The 22,322-nt window shown below is 38.7% G+C and overlaps 1 pseudogene; it reads right to left on the bottom strand.

Annotated features, from left to right (window-relative positions):
• Window positions 1-850: 850 nt before the first annotated feature.
• LOC131364545 (aerolysin-like protein) lies at window positions 851-22,322 on the bottom strand (annotated as a pseudogene).

The raw sequence follows: 22,322 nt of genomic DNA, 5'->3' as shown, positions 1-22,322 counted from the left end.
AGAGAATTTGGATAAGGTGAAGTAGCCACCAATAATATGTGTCATTAATATTGACATATGTATGGTATGGAATAATGTGTTAAGCAGTACACATTATGGGCAAGTGGACAAAGTTCTGAGAAATTATAATTAAATGAAAGAAATATATAATATTTATACTGTAGAAGCATTAAAAAATGTATTCAAGTCAAAATAATAATAATAATAATAATAATAATAATAATAATAATAATAATAATAATACATTTAAATGTTTTTAATACATTTAGGTTTGTTTTCTCCAGCATATATAAACATTTAAGTAGGAAGCCTGGGACTCAAAACAGACCTTTCAAAGGCAACTTAAAAGATTTTTAAAACTCTAACAAGAAAACCTGCTTAGTGGTAGCGCTCAAGAAGCATCTAGAATTGTATATACATATGCAAAAATGAGTCAGAATATTAGTTTAATGTCAGATGGATTTTACTGATGGAAATCATAACAGATTATAATCTTCTCAATCTACTGAAAAAAAGAATCAAATACAATTGTTTCTGCAAAGTAAAGCCAAGCTAGTGGTACATTTTGTTCATAATTCAGAATGTTTTGTAAAGAATGTTTTATGAATCATAACTGTGGGTCTGCACCACTGGAAGACTCACAGAATAAATCAAATCACTGTTTTCATTGGTTTACAGATTTGGAGAAAAAAAATCAACCCAAAGAATCATGATTATGAAAAGCTAATAATAAAAACAAATCAATTAAACCAAGTTAACATCAAACACAAACATTAGCTATTTAAATTATCTTATATATGAGATTAATTATATTGCTCTTTTTAAAGCATGTTAAGAATTTAACTGAAAGCTACACCAAGCTTCCATCACCAAGTTTTCCATTAGAGTAAGTGACACCCTTGTAGGTTCCACTGGTTTTAAACTCCAGTATGCCACCATTACAGCAGGTGATCCTGATGCTGCCAGTGAATGGGAGATCAACTTTAGCTTCACCAATTACGATGTGCACATCCACGGTTTTACCTGGAGGAACTTTAAAAGAAAACGAGAAGAACTCATGTAGCACTCAAGAGCACATGTACCTATCACCATTTTTTATTTCATATCCTGATGAGCTCTCCACAAGCAGTGGAATTCCTGCCTTCACTTTCAGGCGGAACATGATTTCCAGTTGGTCGGTCACAGACCAGGAGGATGTTCGGGTGATTTTTTTGGAGGCCTCAATTTGGTAGTGTTGAGTTTTAGTAGTGTTGTTCTGGTAGGACATGGATTTGATGTCTATTTTTTTTACCTTGGGGATCACTTCATGAATGTTGGGATACTCAACATTGGTAAGCTCAGCAGATTTACATGGAACCATTTGCAGTGCCATTAAAATGGAAAGCCTCTCCTCCATTCCCACCGACTTCAACAACATCTGCCAGGTATCACATGATCTTAGAAAGATAAACATTACAATTTAAATGGAAAATAATTCTTTTAATAAAGAGGCATGATTAAGAAGAATTGTGGATAAGATAATAAAATGCCAGAAGCATGAACTACTGCTGATATTATTTGCTGATTCAGCTCATGAAGCATGATCAACCAATTGTATCATTAGATGACTCTCTGTGTGCTAATGTTCAAAGTAATGCTTTACAAAAAGTTCCCTTAACTGACATTAAGCAACACCCAGCCCAGACATTTCTACTCCGAGCTACTAGAGGATGCTATCCACTGTGTTCTAATCATCTCGTCGATTACCTCACCCAGTTCCTGTTTGCACCATATAACTTCTGAGCTGGATAGATTTATCAGGTATGATCCTGCCTTATCTTTACATTTTTGCCTGTTTTCTATCTTTCCTTGATACATGTGGTTGAACTGTGTTTACCCTCAAGACTAGTCTCTCCATTATGTTTCCTCTTCTCATGTCAGCTCTTGGTGTATGAAACCTCACTCTGTGTCTTGAGACCCCATCGCTATTATAATCATAATTCAGAATTGTGAGACCCTAAAATTTCATTGACATCATGTTCAGAGTTGAATTATGCATGTCTAGTGAGAATTTAATACTGAAATTTCCCAAATCAGTATTCAGACATCAGAAGTAACCACTAAACAAGGTGTAATGTGATGAAGTTCTACAGAGCTTTATGTCTCTTATGCCACAGCAATTTACTTTACCACAAATTTTATTTATTTAAGATTAACATACGAACCTCAACATAAACAGCAACTATAATGTTGCAATACTATAATCTACATATGCAGTAATCTACAAACACAGTAAACCGACATAATGTAATCAAGAATACATCTAAGCTCTCATATTTATACCAAATAAAGTGGGTGGTCTAAGACCTTACACCATACAGGTGTGTTTGTGTGTCTGTGCCATTAGCTGGAATTCAGATTAGACAAGCCTTTCACTCCTTCAGAGGTTGATTGCCTTGAACTGTCAGATCACTTTAAAAGGCACAATGAATTGATTTATTTGTTTGCTTTCCTTTGTGTCACAGAAAACTTTGATAACCTGGACATGGTTTCTGTAACTGTTACTCCAGCCATGTTCACATCCATGCTTTAAAGTACCCTGGTTGAGCAGTTTGATTCTGGTACCATCAGATCCATCCAAGTTCAATTTTATTTAGCTGAAAGAAGACCTTTCTCCAGATGCTCACTCTGGATCCGCAAAGCCAACAGCATTATGGATGACCCCACACACCCTTCCCACACACACTTCACCCTCCTGCCACCTGGAAAAAGGTACCGAAACATTCAGGCCCTCGCAACCAGGCTATATAACAGTTTTTTCCCTCAAGCCATCAGACACTCAGGGACTGGAATGCCCTACACACACACACACACACACTCACATACGCACCAATACTCAACTATTGTCTTTGCCCTCAGTCTGCTTTCTTTATATTTGACTTTTTTGCATTTTTACAAATTTGCACACATGCCCTTTATGTCAGTGGGATAATTTTTTGTTTACTTCTTAGCCTTATATATGGTCAAAATGACCTTCAAAGCCACTTGGCTCGACTTGACCTTACACCACCCTTCCATGGAACAGGTATGTGTGTGCACACGTTAGTTGGAATACAGATAACACACACCCTTATCATTTAGTTACTTTTTAGTACTTTTTGTCACAGAAACTTTTTCTTTGCAGAGAGAATAAAAATAGCAGCTCTCTTTCTATAAATTTCATTCTTCCTCTGTACCGATGATCATTGATCCTGTGTTGAATGTTCTTTTTGCATCTGGTCATTCTCACAGATGTCTGAAGCAATACTGGCTGCTTTTTTCTGATCTGTTTTCTTAATTTTATTCACCTTTCTCGTAACCAGTCTGATTTTTGGGGGGATTTCCCTAACATTGTTTGTTTTAAGAAGCTGAGTGAAAAGGAAGCTAGTTGTGTGAATGTGACTGAATGATAGAGCATATAAAGGTCTTTTTGTGCTACCAAGATATTCATTAGTCATTTACAGGAATGAAGCACACCCTGCACTCACCTTACTGCATAACTTACAGAGTGAACAATTTTACATACCTTTTCCCTTTCATTATGAAGGAAATTATCATAAATACCACAGATTAAGGACCAGTAATTTTAAACAATGATGCCTAGTTTTCATGATATGAAACAGAAAAAAGAAGAAAGTGAGGTCAGTAAGGGGATGGCCTTGAAGGTGGTAGGAGTAGCTCCATGGCTGAATATCTGTAACAGCACATACATGATTGTTTTATTTCTTATGAGTTATAGATTAACTTAGCTTAATGTGATAAATCCATTTTTTGAACCATATATATACACATATGTAAATATCCTGTCCATGCATCATTTGATTAATAGATTTGGCAACACACAGAGTTGATTGTGATCTCTTGCAGATTCTAGAATTTTCTACCAATTCTACCATTGCATCTCATGGAAGCTCTGCAAGCTTTAGATCTGGGGTCTGGGAATGTTCTATCAAACATGGTCTGCCTTGGATTATTATTCTCTTTTTAAAAATTACATTTCATCAATAATAGGACCCACTTATACACTCTTGGTCTATTTAGAGTTCTAAAACTTTCAAACTAAATGTAGAAAATATAGTCACACTTCCACAGCCAGAAGCTATCTCAGACCATTATATTGTTTTGTTTAAAATGTGTCTTAGACACGATATATGCAATATGCCACATCACCGTCTGACACCACAATACTTGATCGGGCAACTGATTACTTAGAGTTAGTGTTTTGCTACACCCTAGATATTGTAGCTCAACTCAAAAGGAAAATAATTAAAGAGAAGAAACCCTGGCTAGTTTATCAGAATTTCAATTAGCATGGAAGAAAAGTGTGGTAGACTTCTAAACTACAAAAAATCTCTTAGTGTTGCTAGATCAGCACATCTCTCCATCCTAATTGAAGATAACAAAAATAATCATAAATTTTTGTTTAATACTGTAGCAAAATTAACTAGGAGTAAAACCACTGTAGAAAAGTGCACACCATCAATATGCAGCATCAATTAGTTTATGAATTATTTCACTAGAGAAATTGATAAAATCAGGCAGAAAATTCAGACTGTTAAAAACCAAACAATTTGATAGATAATCCTGTAGATAATATAACTATTTCTGATCAGCACTTAGAATGTTTTACTCCACTTTGAGAGACTCATTTAATTTCACTAATTTCTTCTTGAAAAAACTATCATACTAGATCTTTACCTACATATTTCTTTAAACAGATAATACCAGTAGCTACCAAACCCTTTCTAAAAATAATAAATTCTTCCCTTGGCACTGGCTATGTGCCTAAATCTTTTAATCTACTAGCTGTCAAACCCATGATTAAAAAACCCACCTTGGCCCAACTCTTTCATCTGTCCAGCTATAGGCCAATATCAAACCTTCCCTTTATCTCCAAGATCCTAGAGGTTGTAGCACAGCAGTTATGTGCATACCTACAGGGGTTGGACAATGAAACTGAAACGCCTGGTTTTAGACCACAATAATTCATTAGTATGGTGTAGGGCCTCCTTTTGCGGCCAATACAGCATCAATTCGTCTTGGGAATGACAGATACAAGTCCTGCACAGTGGCCAGAGGGATTTTGAGCCATTCTTCTTGCAGAATAGTGGCCAGGTCACTACGTGATGCTGGTGGAGGAAAACATTTCCTGACTCGCTCCTCCAAAACACCCCAAAGTGGCTCAATAATATTTAGATCTGGTGACTGTGCAGGCCATGGGAGATGTTCAGCTTCACTTTCATGTTCATTAAACCACTCTGTCACCAGTCTTGCTGTGTGTATTGGTGCATTATCATCCTGATACACGGCACCGCCTTCAGGATACAATGTTTGAACCATTGGGTGCACATGGTCCTCCAGAATGGTTCGGTAGTCCTTGGCAGTGACGCGCCCATCTAGCACAAGTATTGGGCCTAGGGAATGCCATGATATTGCAGCCCAAACCATCACTGATCCACCCCCATGCTTCACTCTGGGCATGCAACAGTCTGGGTGCTACGCTTCTTTGGGGCTTCTCCACACCGTAACTCTCCCGGATGTGGGAAAGACAGTGAAGGTGGACTCATCAGAGAACAATACATGTTTCACATTGTCCACAGCCCAAGATTTTCGCTGCTGGCATCATTGAAACCGACGTTTGGCATTGGCATTGGCACGAGTGACCAAAGGTTTGGCTATAGCAGCCCGGCCATGTACATTGACCCTGTGGAGCTCCCGACGGACAGTTTTGGTGGAAACAGGAGAGTTGAGGTGCACATTTAATTCTGCAGTGAGTTGGGCAGCTGTGGTTTTATGTTTTTTGGATACAATCCGGGTTAGCACCTGGACATCCCTTTCAGACAGCTTCCTCTTGCGTCCACAGTTACTCCTGTTGGATGTGGTTCGTCCTTCTTGGTGGTATGCTGACATTACCCTGGATACCGTGGCTCTTGATACATCACAAAGACTTGCTGTCTTAGTCACAGATGCGCCAGCAAGACGTGCACCAACAAGTTGTCCTCTTTTGAACTCTGATATGTCACCCATAATGTTGTCCATTGCAATATTTTAAGCAAAACTGTGCTATTACTCTGCTAATTAAACCTTCACACTCTGCTCTTACTGGTGAAATGTGCAATCAATGAAGATTGGCCACCAGGCTGGTCAAATTTAGCCATGAAACCTCCAACACTAAATTGGCCAGTGTTTCAGTTTCATTGTCCAACCCCTGTATATAGGAATAACATTCATGAAATGTAACAGTCAGGATTTAGGCCTCATCATAGAACAGAGACAGCACTGGTTAAAGTGGTAAATTACCTGTTACTGGTCTTTGATCAGGGTTGTGACTCCTTGATGGTGTTGCTTGTTATTTATGCAGCTTTTGACACCATTGACCACACTATTCTACTTAATAGGCTAGAAAATGTTGTTCATGTTAGAGACAGTCCTCTCTTGGCCCAATTCTTATTTGATTGTTTAGTTCATAGATCTAAATGGCAACTTCTCTAAGCAGACTAAGTTTATATTCAGTGTTCCACAAGTGTAATGATGGATCAGCAGCAGGCAGAGTGAAATACATTCGGGGAGTTTATTAGAAAATATTCCAAGCAAACAAAGCCAAATCAGAGGCAAAACCTTGGTAAAAGACTGGACAGATAAGTCCAAGAAACACAGTAAAGACAGTCAGACAATCAATTCTGAGAAACACCTAAATCCAAGAAGTGCAAAAACAGAGAACAGAAACACTGTCAAACTTGAGGTAGTGAACAATGGCTCGGTATGTGGCAAAACACTAACAATACTTCAAACCAAAAAACTAGCACCAACACAGTATAAAAGCCCATAAAACTGAAAGTGAACTTGACTCCACTCAGTATTCTGACAAGGGCTCCCTCTGGTGGTCCAGGGGGGAAGGGGGGATTTGGTTGCAGTCTGTTACAGAACCCCCGCTCATAGCTCCATAGCAGGGTCTATGGAGCTATGAATGAATGGTCCAGGAAAATGTTTGCTGCTACCCTGGATGTTTTCTTCCAGGCCATATCCTATCCCAGTCAACCAGATTCTGTGTGTTAAATTTGGTGTTATCGCTCTCACACTCTCTCATACTGGTCACTGGAAGTTCAACATGGCACCTCATGGCAAAGAACAGAAGAATTGTTGCTCTACATAAAGATGGCCTAGGCTATAAGAAGATTGCCAAGACCCTGAAACTGAGCTGCAGCATGTTGGGCAAGACCATACAGCAGTTTTACAGGACAGATTCCACTCAGAACAGGCCTCGCCATGGTTGACCAAAGATGTTGAGTGCACGTGCTCAGCGTCGTATCCGGAGGTTGTCTTTGGGAAATAGATGTATGAGTGCTGCCAGCATTGCTGCAGAGGTTGAAGGGGTGGGGGGTCAGCCTGTCAGTGCTCAGACCAGATGCCACACACGGCATCAAATTGGTCTGCATGTCATCCCAGAAGGAAGCCTCTACTAAAGATGATGCACAAGGAAGCCCGCATACAATTTGCTGAAGATAAGCAGACTAAGGACATGGATTACTGGAACCATGTCCTGTGGTCCGATGAGACCAAGATAAACTTATTTGGTTCAGATGGCGTCAAGCATGTGTGGGGGCAACCAGATGAGAAGTACAAAGACAAGTGTGTCTTGCCTACAGTCAAGCATGGTGGTGGGAGTGTCATGGTCTGTGCCTGCATGAGTGCTGCCAACACTGGGGAGCTACAGTTCATTGAGGGAACCATGAATGCCAACATGTACTGTGACATACTGAAGCAGAGCATGATCCTCTCCCTTTGGAGACTGGGCTGCAGGGCAGTATTCCAACATGATAATGACCCCAAACACACCTCCAAGACAACCATTGCCTTGCTAAAGAAGCTGAGGGTAAAGGTGATGGACAAGCATGTCTCCAGACCTAAACCCTACTGAGCATATGTGGGGCATCCTCAAACGGAAGGTGGGGGATCGCAAGGTCTCTAACATCCACCAGCTCTGTGATGTCATCATGGAGGAGTGGAAGAGGACTCCAGTGGCAAACTGTGAAGCTCTGGTGAACTCCATGCCCAAGAAGGTTAAGGCAGTGCTGGAAAATAATGGTGGCCAAACAAAATATTGACACTTTGGGCCCAATTTGGACAATTTCCACTTAGGGGTGTACTCACTTTTGTTGCCAACGGCTTAGACATTAATGGCTGTGTGTTGAGTTATTTTGAGGGGACAGCAAATTGACACTGTTATACAGTCTATACACTCACTACTTTACATTGTAGCAGAGTGTCATTTCTTCAGTGTTGTCACATGAAAAGATATAATAAAATATTTACTAAAATTTGAGGGGTGTACTCACTTTTGTGAGATACCGTATATATACTACTCACAAAAAGTTAAGAATATTCGGCTTTCGGGTGAAATTTCAGGATGCACCTAAAATGCACTATAACTTTTACAGGTGAACTTAATTTGACCTTCTCTACACTTTTGAATGCACATGTCCAACTGTTTTGTTTCAGTACTTTTTGCAGAACTTGCTGTTCTCTAACAAGGTGCTTAACGGTAAAATTCACAACTGGTGTTTGATCCATGAATCGACCAATAAATTTTCTGGTTCAATTAGAATTGGTATTTAAACAGTCCTCTTCATCATGCTGTTCACATTTTGACATCATGAGACCAAGACCACACCTAACAACTGATCAACAGAACCTCGCCATTGCGAGGCTTCAAAAAGGATGTTCTTAGGGGAAGTGGCCACTGAGCTTAGAGTGTCACAGAGTGTCATCAGCAGGTTGCGACAGAGATACAGAGAGACTGGAAGAGTCACAGAAAGGCATAGAAGTGGACGTCCTTTGGCCACATCCCACGTTGATGACCACTTCATTGTGAACAGTGCCCTGCGGAACCAGATGATGAATGCCACTCAACTCCAGGCACATTTAAGGGAGGTGAGAGGCACCCAAGTGTCACGTCAGACCATTCGAAACCTTCAAGGGTACCTGACCACACCACCAGGCACAGGCCATTTGTGTTCATATCCCTTATAAGTTTGTCTAAGCAAATGAATTGAGTCATTTAGCCATGGTTCCAATTTTTTTCTTAGGGTGTTTGGCCTTAAGTGGGGCAATAGAATTTAAAATATTCAGACAGGTATCATTAAAACGACTGAGGTACTCATCAGCATTTTGAGTCCCAGGAGATGAATCCATTAAACTCAAAGACTGAGATGACATATAAGCTGAAGCAAACTCATCCACTGCACTTGCTGTAAAATGTCGAGTCCATCAAGTTTGCAAAGCTGTGACAGCTGGTCAACCAGGAATGTTAGGAGTAAATAAAACAGATTTGTGATCAGAGAAGCTATTGTCACCTATCTCAGTGTCAGATATAGAAAGGCTCTGTGTGAAATCTAGGACCAATGTGTCCATGGATATGTGTGGGTCCTTGCACCCATTATATAAAATTTAGTGAGTCAATAAGGTTGCAGAAATTCCTGAGAATCCCTGTCTTAATAGGGCAGCAAATATGGATATTAAAATCCATAGTATTTATGGATTATATAGTAGTAAATAGTAACACAGTAACCCAAAGATGATAGGAACCTCCTGGATGTGCCACACGCTCTGACCACCGCAATACCCCCATATAGCTCTCAGTCTAACTGCAAGCACTCCGCTCACCAACATCTGCTGCGTTTCCTCCATGAAACAACAAGAGGCTGGTGACGCAGGTAATGAGGGACATCTGACAGGAACAGTGGGAGATACACATGAGGAACATCCAAGGCAGCATCCAAAACAACATTGTCCAGATTAAAGAATAAGTTTCCAAACTATCTGAGATTGTTGATCATAAATAAGTGTATCTGAGCCATAATAACAGTACTTTAGAGAGACCAAACCAACAGGAGCGTAAGACGGCATTCCAAACAAAGCACCATCTTCACACTCTCTGAGTTCATCCCAAAGATGTTCTATCAGGTTGAGGTCAGGACTATGTGCAGGCAAATATATATATATATATATATATATATATATATATATATATATATATATTTATATATTTATATGTATATCTTAACCATATATGTAATTTCTATACAATTTAATACCTTCTATTATTCTTCATACTTTTTGATTACTCGAACAACATTTGTTTTATCAAGGTAAAATGCAAACATAATTATTCTGATAAAGATGCATGTTTAAGAATTTTGGGTAAGATAAAAAACATGAGTTACTAAACTCCATGAGTGTGTGTGTGTAACAGAAACAATGAAGAGACTGTTAAGGTGCAAAAACAGCCAAGATTTGTTGATGTAGTTACTTACAGGAATGAAGCACACACTGCACTCACCTTATAGCATAACTTATACAAACAATATAAACAATTTTATATACCTTTGCCTTATCATTATGAAGGAAATTGTCATTACTGTTAATACCACAGACTCAGGACCATTTATTTTAAATAAGGATATCTAAGTTTCATGATATGAAACAGACATCAGTGATTGTTTTATTCCTTATGAGTTACAGCTTTACTTTTAAACCATACATACTGTATATATATCTCAGTGGTGGACTGTCAGGGTCAGCAAGGCCCTGAGAAGCTGGCCTAAACAGCAGTGATCTGAATCACTGACTTGCATTTTAATATAATTAATATATTTTTCCATGAATGTGTATTAAATTATTCCCAATAGTCTATTCACTACATTTCATAGCTTTTCTCTCAGTTGCGCTGCTTCCAGTAGTGTATATTTATGTTAAGAGTATTTATCCAATCATATTTCAGCTAGTGGCTGACATCATGTGTTGCCTGGCCGTTAGGCCTGCAGAGTTAATAGTGCAGGCGCCCGTAGCTTAAAATGAGTTGCAATGAAATTGTTACCTTAACCAATCAGATTTCGAGTTGGCGTCACTTGGGCCATCTAGCAGACATACGATTACGTCAGCAATTTCCCGTCCTTTGATTGGATAATTGGAGAAGTCAGAAGCAGCGACCCGCCCATATACATTGTTTCTATATTCTCTGTGTCTCGTTTTGAATGCTGTGTCCTCCGGAGATTGCAGTTTGCTGAATACGGCATCAAGAATGTCTTTTTTGAGAAAAGTAACCATAATAAAATTGACTGTTCCTTGTGAGGTGTGAAATACTGTAGACTAATTTCTTTTTTACTTCGTTATTTAACGATTGGTTAGTATCTACTGCCGTGGCGTCCAGGTGCGATTCTAGAATTTTCATTTAAGGGGGGCTCAGCCCCCAATGAGGGTATAATAGTAAAAAAAATAAATAAATGAAATAAAATAAAGGTTTGACTAACAGGGTAGGATGGTAAACTTATTGCAGCATTCCACTGTATTGCATAGATGTGTATAACATTTGAGTACTGAACAAGCCAAATACAAGTCTTCCTGATCACACACACACACACACTCACACACACACTTGTCCACTGATCCTCGTTCTGCGATGCCTGCAGATTGAAGAATGCACTGAATGAAGGGAAGAGCCGTTTTCATATGAAATTTAAAGGGGACTGAGGTGATCACCAATTTGTGTACAGGATATCGAGAATCGCAGAATTTTAGGAGGGCTGAGTAGAAATGGCCTAGTGATGCCCATGGTGGCGTCATAATGATGGTATAGAGGTGGATTAATTCAGGAAGGACACCAGTGAAGGCCTAGGTGTGAAATGCACAGCCCGCCACTGATCTATATATATATATATATATATATATATATATATATATATATATATATATATATATATATATATAGAGAGAGAGAGAAAATATAAAAATAAGAGACCACTGCCCAATCTCCAGATTTGAACCCTATTGAAAACCTCTGGAATGTCATCAAGAGGAAGATGGATGGTCACAAACCATCAAGCAAAGCTGAGCTGTTTGCTTTTTTGCAAAAAGAGTGGTATAAAGTTCCCCAACAGCAATGTGAGAAACTGGTGGAGATCATGGAGCCCACACACATGCAGATCGGGGTTATTCCACCAAATACTGATTTCTTAATGTTATTTAGCCAAAGCATTAACACAATTTGTTTACAAATTATTTGCATTTTGTTTTATTTGAGTTATTAAAGCTCTGCAAATACTGCATGATCTTGGCTTATTTTGATGTGTTGTAATTTCCTTTAAATATACACTCTAAATAACAATAATTATATTTTGAATTTAGGAGAAATATTGTCAGCAGGTCACAAAAAATGAAACAAAACTGTTCATCTCACCAATACATGACCCTGTAAGAAAAAAACATAAGAAACTGATTACTTTGCAGTGGTCTCTGTATATATACATATATATATATATATATATACTGCATATATATGTAAATATAATGTTCATGCATCTTTTGCTTTATAGATTTGGCAACACACCAAGTTGATTGCGGTCTCCTAAGCACCTCATATCGATTCTTTTAATATGTTCCTCTGTGCTGTGTGTTCAGTGTACTCTGTTCAGTCGATAAGACACACATTTAATATCTTCTATTACTAAAGAATGATGGAATCTCATTGGAAATATAAAAAAAACAGAATCGATTTCATTATAAATGAGGGGGGAAAGGAAGTTCTTGCTAATGCTGTCAAAGAAATGAATCCAGTTTATTAAAAAAAGTCTGATTTTAAGACGACTTGGTTTGCTTTGTGCTTTGAAAGAAGTGAGAGATGTTGAGCCAGACAGCCATGTAAACAAGCTGTTTATTGAATGACCTTTTTAGAGAAACCAGACGCAAGCTTCGGATCAAAGCCAGTCCACTCAAGGGGCAGTCCGGTCCGTGCATAAAACACGTTGGATCAGCCTGAGAGCTCAGGGTTTATATTTCAGTTCTGGTGATTTGAAGACTGGGTCCAGCTTTTTTTCCCCTTTAATTTCTGAGTTATATAAGGCAAAATCTATAGTGGAAAAGTTATACACTGTGTATGACAGTCAAACCCAGGGAATGGCAACTGAGTCGATCACGACTAAAGGCAAGTTTTTGGTGTTGGGAATAAACCTGGAAAACCATGAGGAAACCCACACAGACATTAACCTGAGCTTCAGATCGATCCAGAAGCCCTGGTGCTGTTATATAGCGATATAGCAATGCTACCTGATCCTAGATTTTAAAAAAGAAAAATAAAACATCTAATAAACTGAATGTACCAATGAACTGAATTTTGACTGTTTGTTAATAGAAACCTGATATAAATAGCAACATATTATACAGTATAAGATCTAATGAAGTTAAATACATGCAATACAATTAATACATACAATACAATTAATGCATGAGACAGATTTGTACTGTATATGTGTGTTATTTATTTTTTTTTAGCTATTTTTATCCAGCAGATCTTGTTTATTATGTTCTCAGATATTTAGCATTTTTCATCCTGATATATAATCTAAACAGTTTTATTTAGTGTTTATTTTATTAAGTGTCAAGTTTTTTTAATTGATTTACGTTCCATTTAATCTTACCGGGCTGCGTTATGCAATTTACTAAGTGTTTGATTTGCTCTTGAATTATATCTTCTTATTTGATTTGAGACTGCTTTGTTTAACTTGTGTATGTTTTATTTAATCGCTCTATCAGTCATCGCTCCCCGTCCCATTGCTCCGCTGTCACTTTTATTTTCTTGTTCAGTTTTATTACTGTGTTGTCAAAGTGCTGGGGTGTGCACAGAGAAGACAAGACTGTATTTCCTGCTTAATATTGAGGTTTTTTTTAAGCTCATTAATTATCGAAGTATGTGATCTGAGTTTGTCTTGAGGTCAGCCTTAAAGTCTGCGCTCATGTGTTAAATCTAAATGTAAGGCTGAAAGGGTAATGCAGATTATCCAACATCATTTTCCTGTTCAGGCTCAGGGCCACGAATGTGGCAGAAAATATGGATTCCTGTAAAATACAGTACTTCAGTGATTCTTGAATAAAACATCCGCAATTTATATTTGTTGTCTGAGATTTATGAGGATTCTCAGCAGATGTGTGCAGCATGTACAGAGTTGAATTGATTTTGACTTTCTTGAGTCGTTTATTTAAAGATGTCGTGTGGAGAATTAAAAAATAGAACAAAGCTGCTCCATAAATCAGCTGATTTATTTTCGTGATTTAGTTTCCCTTTTTTTTTTTTTTTTTACCACTAAACATCGGATCAAATGCGTTCCTTCTGCGGCAAACATTGACGATGCACGTCGCGTCTTCCCGTCATTGCGTTTTCGTGGTGGGATTTGTGATTTGCCTGGAATGGCCACCAGCTGTGCAGAGATGCCGCTGCATTACGTTCTCTCACGATGCAACTCGAGTTTTGTGGCAATCAAAGAAATTGTCTTTGCTGCTCCCCACTGGATGATGGCACTGCATTTCCACGGGCCGTCATCATATCATAAGCTCAGCGTGTGCTCATATGACGAGTTGCGTGTGCGCTTGCTGGGTTTAAACAATAAAACATCGCAGCTACTGTAATACCGGTGCGGTGAGACTCACTCTTTTTCTCACTCTGGCCTGTCTCACCTTTTTTGAATGATGCCACACTTGTTTGTCAGGTTTTTTTTTTTTATGTTTATTTCCGCAGCTGCAAATGAAGCTACACAGATTTGAAGTGCTAATTGGCTCCAAACTCTGCTTCATTTTCTTGTAAACATCATCATTATCCAAATGCCCCTGAAGGGATCACAGAGAGTGACATTCTGCCTTTCCAGCTCTTTAACATTTTAACTAAAAGTTAAACTTTTTTTTATTTTTCCAGGACATGTACTGTAGCTTCATGCAGAAGGAACATGCAAATGGATGTAGAGGAGACTGTAGTGGGGTGATTTATCTGAAATTATTCTGTTCAGGGCAGTGCAGTTTGATGGTAGAACACAGTTCAATTGACATGTTCTAGTGATATTCATTGGCAGAAATGGGTTTTGCAGCAAAACAATGGCTGCTGTCATTGTTCATCAGGTTTTCCTGCTCCCTTCCTGTGCGCCGATGTAATAGTGGCAGCAGCGCGTGACAAACACAGATGAAAACACAACATTAGTTTTGCATGGTTTGGAAAGTATATAAATACTGAGCGGCATTGTTACAGATAAACTAGGCCATGCTGGTGTGAAAAGGTGTATAAAGGTGACACAGATTTCCTTTTTATTGCCCTTATTAGGTCATTTCTCTATATGAATAGGTAAATCCAGTCTGGATTATTGATGGCATTTTCCTTCTTGCGCGTCCCTGTGGGGGAGACAGCAAATGTTCTCCTTTCTTCTCTTGCACAGAGAGGTTTACAGCACCAGCGGCATCACTGAATAATCTTCACTGATTCAAACGTGCTTCAGAAAGCTGTTTCTTACGAATCAGGGGATGGTGGATGTTAAAGTCCAAGTCAGGAGTCAGAATTGTGGCCTAGAACATGCTTAGGTCAAACAATCAGTTGAGTTTTGATTCCATGTGTTAACAGATTTCCTTCTGAAACAGGAAGTCATGTTGAGTAACTTGACTGAATGACTTAACTCAAGCCAATAGTGACCTCAAACCTCCCCAAAAATTCCTAAAAAACCTACCCAAGGGCGTAGTCTTTATTTGTAGAGGCTGAATATACACTATATTGCCAAAAGTATTCGCTCACCCATCCAAATAATCAGAATCAGGTGTTCCAATCACTTCCATGGCCACAGGTGTATAAAATCAAGCACCTAGGCATGCAGACTGTTTTTACAAACATTTGTGAAAGAATGGGTCGCTCTCAGGAGCTCAGTGAATTCCAGCGTGGAACTGTGATAGGATGCCACCTGTGCAACAAATCCAGTCGTGAAATTTCCTCGCTCCTAAATATTCCACAGTCAACTGTCAGCTGTATTATAAGAATGTGGAAGTGTTTGGGAACGACAGCAACTCAGCCACCAAGTGGTAGGCCACGTAAACTGATGGAGCGGGGTCAGCGGATGCTGAGGCGCATAGTGCGAAGAGGTCGCCAACTTTCTGCAGAGTCGATCGCTACAGACCTCCAAACTTCATGTGGCCTTCAGATTAGCTCAAGAACAGTGCGCAGTGAGCTTCATGGAATGGGTTTCCATGGCCGAGCAGCTGCATCCAAGCCATACATCACCAAGTGCAATGCAAAGCGTCGGATGCAGTGGTGTAAAGCACGCCGCCACTGGACTCTAGAGCAGTGGAGACGCGTTCTCTGGAGTGACGAATCGCGCTTCTCCATCTGGCAATCTGATGGACGAGTCTGGGTTTGGCGGTTGCCAGGAGAACGGTACTTGTCTGACTGCATTGTGCCAAGTGTAAAGTTTGGTGGAGGGGGGATTATGGTGTGGGGTTGTTTTTCAGGAGCTGGGCTTGGCCCCTTAGTTCCAGTGAAAGGAACTCTGAATGCTTCAGCATACCAAGACATTTTGGACAATTCCATGCTCCCAACTTTGTGGGAACAGTTTGGAGCTGGCCCCTTCCTCTTCCAACATGACTGTGCACCAGTGCACAAAGCAAGGTCCATAAAGACATGGATGACAGAGTCTGGTGTGGAGGAACTTGACTGGCCTGCACAGAGTCCTGACCTCAACCCGATAGAACACCTTTGGGATGAATTAGAGCGGAGACTGAGAGCCAGACCTTCTCGTCCAACATCAGTGTGTGACCTCACAAATGCGCTTCTGGAAGAATGGTCAAAAATTCCCATAAACACACTCCTAAACCTTGTGGACAGCCTTCCCAGAAGAGTTGAAGCTGTTATAGCTGCAAAGGGTGGACCGACGTCATATTGAACCCTATGGATTAGGAATGGGATGTCACTTAAGTTCATATGCGAGTCAAGGCAGGTGAGCGAATACTTTTGGCAATATAGTGTATGTTGTTTCCCATAAGAACTTTTAGTCTGGCTTTGTGGTTATTCAAGAGCTTTATATAATTAGATATTTAGATTCTTAACAAGCAAAAAAAGTGGTGAAGAAATCTCCCCTAGGAAGGAATTTAGAGAGACTCGAAAAAGGGAACCCATCTTTTTCAGGGTGACACTGGATGGTGTGATTTATAATCCAATCGGGGCGGAAAGAAATCCCACCACAGAGCTGAGCAGGCTTAATATCGGTTTTCTGGTAATCCTGGGATTTGAGCTCATAACCTTATGGACACTGATATTAAAGCCTGAGCTACCATATTCCTCCACTGTATGGATTCTGTGAAAGTGACAGATTACAATTGTCTGTCTATGTAGGTGTCATGGAGCCACCATTTCAGGAATAGTGGAATCTGACAAACCGCTAACGTTTTTAATTGCGATCTTTTTCAACCTGTGCAAATTAGATATTATGTGGTGAAGTCGGATTATTCCTTGCACCAATCCTTTAGCATGTGTAGTCTGATGTGACTTTAGTCCTAGAGTAACTATTAGTAGTTTCTACAGGCATGAGTTTTCCTTTTCAAAAGAGATTCTACTTTAAAATTAGAAAGGGATTGAAACCTTTAAGGACACGTTCTTTTCTCTTAAATGTATGTAACTTCCAATCAGCTAAAAATTAATACATTTTAAATAAACTTATGTGTATAAATAATATAGTGGGCAGCAGGTTTTATATTTAGTCCTCTTTTCGCAGCAGAACTAAAAATAAAACACCGGACAGTACACACCCACAAGAGACCAGCTTCTAGATAAGTTTGTGGTCTTTCTTGCTGTATTTGTATGTTTATATTTGCATGTTTATATACTGGATATGGATATGTATGAGTGGTCATTTCATTTCTTTTCCAGGAGAACTGAAGGTCATCTTTTTGAATTCACTGCACTCTTCCGGGAGAGCCATGGGTTCCCGCAAACAGCCGCTCAACAGCTTGCTCCGTAATTACACAATGGAAAGTAATCACCCTGAACAGTGCTCCTTAATTAGCTCAGCAGAAAGACTGGATCACCCTCAGGGGGCTTGTGTTCCACAGGCACCCTGAGGCTCTGAGCTTGCACCCCTCCTGTTCCACCCTCCCTGCTCCCTATTATACTGTAGTCTTCTAACCTTTTAAACCACAAGAACCAGACCACAAGCCACAACATTTTTAATGGACCAGTGTCCAGACTGATGGGGGAAAGGGGAAGTGGAGGCAGGGAGAAAGCGTTGGAGTATGGTACTGGTGGAGATTGATTATGATTGGCGGGAGTGGTGATTAAGGTGGAGAACCCATTCACACAATTGTACATCCTTAGAAAAGTGGTTGCTCAGGGGCTCTTAGGCTGGGCAGCATTTCCATCTTTCCAAAAGAGGTTTTACTTGGAACCTTTTTCTGAAAGAGTAAATTGTTGTGTTGTAAGACAATACATGGATTTTTTTTTTTAAATGCAGCAAAGTTTTACCTTTCCAAAGAGGTTCTAGTCGGAAAGCCTTTAAAGTGGGGTTCTATATGGAACATTTTATATTATATTTATTTTTATATTATATTTATATAAAGATCTTTTTCCAAAGAGGTGTTACCTGGTAATCAGACAGTGTAAACTCTCTGCTGTAGGGTCATTTAGTTTTTACCTATCCAAAGAAGTTCTACATAAAAAGTATTAAGGGAAGGCTTGATGTTTTAAGGCTCCACATAGAACCTTTAAAGGCACCTACTTTCAATCTTTCAAGGTATCTTTCATGAGGTTCTACTTGTAAAGTGTAAAGAGAAAGCCTTAGATTGAGAAACAAACCAAAAAGTGTTTAAACATGCTAGGTGGAACATTATTGTGTCAACATGCTCTCAGGCTCTTAGACCAATGGTTCCTTATACATTCGCGTATGTTTTAGGATCTCCTACTCTGCCTTTAGAGTAGAACTTCAACAAATACACCAGGTCACAAGAACGACTATTCACAATTTTTTGTCAATAGATAAAATATATACAAAATTCTGTGCTGCCTGTTGGCAAAAATAAACAATTAAGGACTAACTGACATTTGTTTGTCAGGATGATGTCTCTAGTTGGACAGAAAAACCATTTCTCTTGGTCAAAGAAGAGAGAAGCAGCGATTGCAGTGATTGTAGAGCGTCCAACAGATAAAACCGAAAGCCTGCCTACACAAAGATGTTGTTCTGGAAATGCATCAAGTTGCAGAAGAAAAACATATTCAAATTCCCATCTCAGGGTGTCTTTAAAGTGTGTGCACAGTTTAATGGGAAGCCACACAACCCAGAGCCTGGTTCATCTCATTTGCTTGAGGGAAAAGTTTGAAATTTCTCTCTCTCTCTCTCTCTCTCTCTCTCTCTCTTCTAGAAGTTTCTAGCACATTTTGATCACTGAAATGAAATGGCTGATATGTTTAACACTCACCTCTAAAATAGGAGCACAAACACACCTGTCACCTGCAAATCAACCCCGTTGCACTGTGTTTAAATCTCTCAACATGCACTCCGCCAACTCTCAGCCGAGTGCACTGTGCAAAATGCTGATATTGAAAATCAGTACTGGAACAGAGTGGAGGAGTAGCTTAGAAGGCCTCGTGCCAGTTTTGATAGACAAATGGAAATATTTACAGAGTTAGTAGGTGGCGGGGAAGAGTGAGCACCCGGCCTTTCCTCCTTCAAACATTAACGCGGATGAATTTTGCCTGGATAATCCGTTCTAATCGACCTCACTGTGCCAGGATAGGAATTCGTTAGTGGATTAGAGAAGAAAAAATGGTCACCTCGATGAGAGTGAACCAGCGTTGTTTACCTTTCTCAGGGATTTTGGAAAGGATGCACACTTTTTTTTTTTTTTACCTGAAATGGATTTCGATTGAGACGTGCCTCAGAGGAAAGCCTTATTCTTTACACGATTTATCCCCATCAAAAAAGTAATTACTTTCCTCCACACTGGCCAGTGATACAGTTTAAATCTCACAGCTGGTCTTGCTGTCTTGATTACGTAAGAAAAAAACACTTGGGGACATGCTGTTATAGGGAAAAAAATCAACGATGATGTAGTGTGACAAAGCACTAAAAAGACTTACTGCTGTGAAATTGAATTTAATTTCCATTAACGGCGCATCCCAATCTGCTGCTTACATCTTTATGGTCGTTAAAGAACATCTTGTAATCTTTATCCATTTATAATTACATTTTGTGTAGGAAAACATCCGCAAAACTTGTTTGTTCTTGTTATGTCTATCCCTCACCAGCCTCTCTTTTCTTTTTCTTGAAGGTAGAAATCTCTGAACTGAAGACTTTTCCGTTAGGACTGGAGACTCCTTCCGTAAAGGTTAAATAAATCTTTAGAAAAAAAAAACCTTATCAAGGATTATGCATGGTTTTAGATCTTTTTATGTGGAACTTTCACCACACTACCGCATTCCTCTGTAAGACGTTAATATAGAAACGATGACGGATTTGAACCAGTGCATTGATTAAACCTTGTGATTTATGGTTGAACTGCAGTTTCCGTAAAAACACTCACTGACCAATCAGCACTGTAGAAGAAAAACACTCCAGTAACTAGCTTAAGGATGATTTGCCTGTAGAGAGAAATTTCAGGTAAGATTATAATAAAATAAAACGGCAGATTGACATTATTTACAAATTAAACCGCTTCGTCTAGACGGTTGCAGAGTTCAAAGCAAGAACGTTGTGTCTGCAGATGAAACAACAACATCTGTGCTCAAACTGTTTCAATAACAATACCCCCGGCTAAAAGAGGAGGTGTGGACTTCTTTTTAACTTCACTTATGACCTTTTAATCCTTGAAAGAAGATCCATAGGATTCACTGATAGGTGCTATTAGAGCTGTAAACGTCTCAATGACTCTAGAATTGTATTTAAATATTTTATGGTAATTAGGCACAAAGGATTTCTGACAAGATGTGTGAAGTTGCATGAATAATGTGAAAAGATCATTTGAAAGGAGAAAAAAAATTCCTGATGATAAGTTTACTCTCTATAAATATACGTATATCAAAAAGTCTACACCGTCCAGTGAAAATGGCAGGTATTTTGTGATAAAAGAAGAAAAGGAAAGCAGGATGAATCATGTCCAAAGTTTTTCTACATGTTCTGTAAAATTACAGAAACATTTAAGGGAAAAAAAAACAGGGAAAATTGAAAAAAAAAATATTAGAATGATTTATCTTATTTTCATAATTCCATCTCAACAGGGGTGTTTTTATATCCAGCATCATAAGTCATGTAACTCAGGTTATCACTCAGGTTATCATTACAAAACAATGCTAAAAATTTATAGTGTAAAGTGACATTTTTGTGTCTGATGTTTGCACAAAAAAAAATAATTTCACCTCAAAAACAGAAATCATGTCAATAAATATCCTGTTGTTCTAAATGGTATGAATCTAGAAATATGAATACAGTCCCTCCATGTTCTATGGACTGTAACAAGATATAGCCATCTTGGATAACCGGAATCACTTATTTTCCCCCGTAGTGAAGTTTAAAGACACTTTAATTATACCATAAATCTGTAAATGATGCAGTTAGTTAATAAATGTCAATAAAGCTTAAGTCAGGGTCCTCAAATCCATCATATACTGTACATCCTTAATAAAAGAGCCCCCATTGACACTATGAATAGATTATAAGAGAAATGAATTCATGTGCCGCTTTTACTGTATCATACGCTTGGTGCTCAGTGGAGGAATTCGCTTTGTCGCTGATCTTTTTAAAGCGTATCAGCATCAGCATCAGCATCATTCTTACGTCTGATCTCAGCATGGAACAGAAGTAAACCACTAGACAGTCTCTGTAGATTACTACAAACCACCACAATAAGCTGTTTTTTTAAACATCAGTGCTGCGTCAGAAGCATAAGTTTCAAAATGTTCAATGCTTCAAAATGTTTCCCAAGCCCTCTTTATTTATTTATTTTTAAACATCATTAGTAATAATCCCTAATTACTTAAGACTTAATCCTTTCAGTCTCTACTTCATTATAATATTATTTGCTTCTTCAGGTTCTAATGGGGTCTTTAGTTTATTTATTTATTTAATTATTTATTTTTTTTATTTTATTACAAAAATATTATAATATATTATACAGTTTATATTATTAATTAATTATTTAATTAATTCATTTATTTATTCTTCCCTAATTGGGATGCTAACTATATATTTATACTAGGAAAATAAAAAAAAAAAACATTTTAGTTGCTAGTTATAAACAATGCTATGCTAGTTGAGATTTATTTAACAAGAGCATATGTATAATATAAGCTACTAACTAGCATGTTAGTTGCTGTAAATCAAGACGTCTCAAGTTTCAACAGAAACCTGTGTGAAAGGTATTAGCGTCCTGAATGTTTTGATGCCGTTGTGACATTTCCGGCTCTGTTTCTGGCTCTCGGTTTGGTACGTGTCACCTCCGTTAGCACGCAGTGCAGAGGACAT

This window comes from Hemibagrus wyckioides, linkage group LG02 (genome assembly GCF_019097595.1).
Source record: "Hemibagrus wyckioides isolate EC202008001 linkage group LG02, SWU_Hwy_1.0, whole genome shotgun sequence".
NCBI lineage: Eukaryota > Metazoa > Chordata > Actinopteri > Siluriformes > Bagridae > Hemibagrus > Hemibagrus wyckioides.
Note: the sequence above shows the minus strand (reverse complement) of the source record. Positions and strands in the feature narration are given on the sequence as shown.